We start from the raw sequence: 3187 nt of genomic DNA on the forward strand, positions 1-3187 counted from the left end.
AAAAACTTAAAAAGAAAAAGTGCTGGCTACAGGGCATGGAGCCATGGAGGAAAAGGGGCTGTGGCAGGAGCGTGCCGTCGAGCGGGAGCTTTCCCCTTCTTTCCCTCTCTCTGGTAAGCACACATGCCCTCTGTCAATTAAAAACATGTAAACAGAGGTGGCATGGAGGTTGAGGCACTGGATTCCCACATGCCTGACCGTAGTTCAAGTCCCAGACCCAGTGGCTTAAGCTCACGCCGGGCGCGTGTGCGTGCATGCCCAAGATCCCGAGAGGAGAAAGGAGAAGGGATTGTGGTGTGGCCATCCCCTGGGGCGTGATTTCTCGTTTTCTGTCTCTGTCTCTCTGTCTGTCTGGCGAGTGTACGCGCCCTATAGCAAAAACCTCCCCCCAAAAAAAGAAAGAAAATGTGTCGGGGTAGACAGTGGCACAGTGACGAGCACAGGGCTCCGTGAGGCAGCCCCACGTGGGGAGGTTGACGGTTCCCGTTCAGAGAGCTCCAGAGCACCCGGGCACAGGTGCCGACCAGCTGGGCCTGGCTGCAGGCTAAGGCTGGGTGCTAAGGGCAAGGCCCTGTCACTGTACTCTCTCATTCTGTCTTTCTCACACATACAATAAACAAATAAAACTTTAAAATAAGAAAAGGCGACAGGAAAATGTGTCCATAAAGACCAGACACTCCCCCAGGTGCTAGTGCCACCTGGTGGCGGACAGCAGGACTGGTGGTGTGGCCACAGCCCGCCAGGCCTCTGCTCAGCCATTGGTGTGAACGGACCTGCCAGAGCAGGATAGGAGGACCCTGAGGAACAGAGTGACCCTTGGGCAGCGTCGGGCAGGCTAGAAAGAAGGTGCCACCACTGCCCTGAGAGGTACAGGAGCTCCCTGGGCTGGCCAGCTCCCAGTGTCACCAGGGCCGGGCCTCCTTGGACACCAGCTCTGTAGCTGGCAGTCACCTCAGCACTGACATGCCTGGAGAGCCCTCCCTCCTGTCACCTTCATGCCTGTCCGGCAGGTGTATAACCCTGGCTCTTGGCAGCCTTGTCGTTGAAGCTGTCTCGGCGAGCACCTGGGAGCGATCCTGGCCCCAAAGCCGAGCTGGGAGGCTGGGGGTGGGGCCGGGGCTTTGCTCAAACCCAGCTCCACTCAGTTCGTGCTGACCGCTTCATGCAAGAAAACAGGCGTGTCTGCCATCACGGCCACAGAGGGCGGCTCCTGCCCCGAAGCCTGTCATCAGCTGCCCTCACCCTGCATGAGGGGAACACATCACGGGGCAGTGAGCCAGCTGGGCAGTGGGCACGGGCTTGGAGACAGTGCCCACTGCCATCCCTCGCTCCCCACCCCGTGTAGCCGGGGCACGGCACCTGCCTCCCTGCTAGTCCCAGAAGCCACGGGCCAAGCCCAAGGCCTGCAGTAGAGCAGCAGTGACAGGTACAGAGGTGGGGCCCCACCCCGGCTCAGGTCTGACCTCTCTGAAGGGGGCTGACCCAGGGCCTCTCTGGGGTCCAGAAGCTGGAGGTGGGTGCCAGGAGACAGCAGGTTTGAGAGCTGCAGGGAGGGCCTGCCCCCCCAACACCACGCGGTTCTCCAGGAAAGGTGCGGTGTGTGTGTGGGGGGGAAGCACCTGCCCAGCTTCTCCAAGCAGCAGGTGGCCACTGGCCCCTCAGGCGGCCCTGCCCCAGCCCAGCCTTCCTGCCTCCCCAGGTGCTCAGGGTCCCTAAGCCCACACGGCCCTGGGGGCCAGCACCCACCGCAACCTATGGGCGTGTGGAGGCTGGCGCACTGCCGGGCATGTCTGTGCCCCTCCTCCCTGCGTCCCCCCACTGCCTGCCCTCCGCTCTGTCCCAAGACGTCGCTCACTGCCCCGCCAAGCCCTAAGTATGTGATTACGTATGCTGGGGTCCCTCCACCCCTTTGTCGCCTCAGAATCTGTCACGGCAAACAAAAGTGCACTGGATTAGCCACAGTGGATTAAAAGATTTGCTTCAGAGTTTACCTAATAACCTAACAATCACATAGACAGGAGCTCTGAGCACTCCCAGGCTGTGCTTGCTGGCCCCACCGAGCTCAAGGCCCGTGAGGGTGGCAGGACCGTGGTTAGGCCATTCCTCGCTGCCAGGGCCCACCTGGCACTCAGTTCTGTCCACATCCGGGCTGCCTCCCTGCTTCTCCCAGCTCCTCGGGCAGAACCTGGGGAGGGACAGATGCCCAGGTTGGGGACAGGGTGTGTCAGGAGTCAGGTCTGTGTTCGGCCCTGCACCTGCACACACAGCAGCAGTGGCACAGGACCACGGAGGGTGCCCACGGCGGGCAGGCAGGACCCAGGGTTCTGCCACGCTGTGGCACAGTCCTCCGACACCCGGTGTGCACTCCTGCAGGCAGTGTGCGCGCACATGCACGCTGCTGAACACAAGCATCCCTGTGATCTCCAAAGGGGCCTCGGCTGACAAGTCCTTCATCGAAGCCGCCCTTACAGGGGCCCGTCGTCCGAACCCCGAGTAGTGGGATCTGGCACTTCTGACCACTGGGGCTGGCCCTAGGTTATAGGTGGGCTTTTTTTCCTTTTCCTCGCTTCTTCTTCTATTTTTTTTTTCTTCTCGGAAAAAACACTCCTTAGACCGAACTGCTTCAACACGGCTTGTCGCTGGGCCCTGGGAGCAGTGGCCAGGACGCGGCAGGCCCAGTCAGCCGGGGTCTTTGATGCCATCTCCGTGTGAAATCTGACGTGGACACCCACCAGCACGGCTCTCGGGCCAAGATGCGGTAGGGCTCACCCTGCCTCTTGCCGATCAATTCCTTTGTCTCTTCCTCTGACCCTCCCGTGGGCCATAGGGGAGAACCAGGGGTGAGGTGAGGGTGGGTGTCGGTGGGAGTGCGCCCAAGGGGCGGGTAAGGGCAAGGCCCAGCCACGAGACAATGCCCAGATCGAGCACGTCCACTGTCCGCCCAACCGCCCACCCAGCTTACCTCACCTGCCTGGCTCCGTGCACCTGCTCACGCCCCACCGTCCCGCCGTCCGCCATGATGGGCTCGGCTGTCCGTCCCAGCACTCTCAGCCACTCCAGGAAGCGGCCTTGCTCTTGGCCACTGTATGGCTGGGAGGCAGAAGCGTGACTCTGGGTTGCAGCTTGGGCTCCTGCTGCCGATTGGCTGAGGCAGGGACCAGATGACGGGCTTCAGAACCCTCGTGTA

The sequence above is a fragment of the Tupaia chinensis genome, unplaced genomic scaffold (assembly GCF_000334495.1).
Source record: "Tupaia chinensis unplaced genomic scaffold, TupChi_1.0 Scaffold000178_1, whole genome shotgun sequence".
NCBI classification, from domain to species: domain Eukaryota; kingdom Metazoa; phylum Chordata; class Mammalia; order Scandentia; family Tupaiidae; genus Tupaia; species Tupaia belangeri.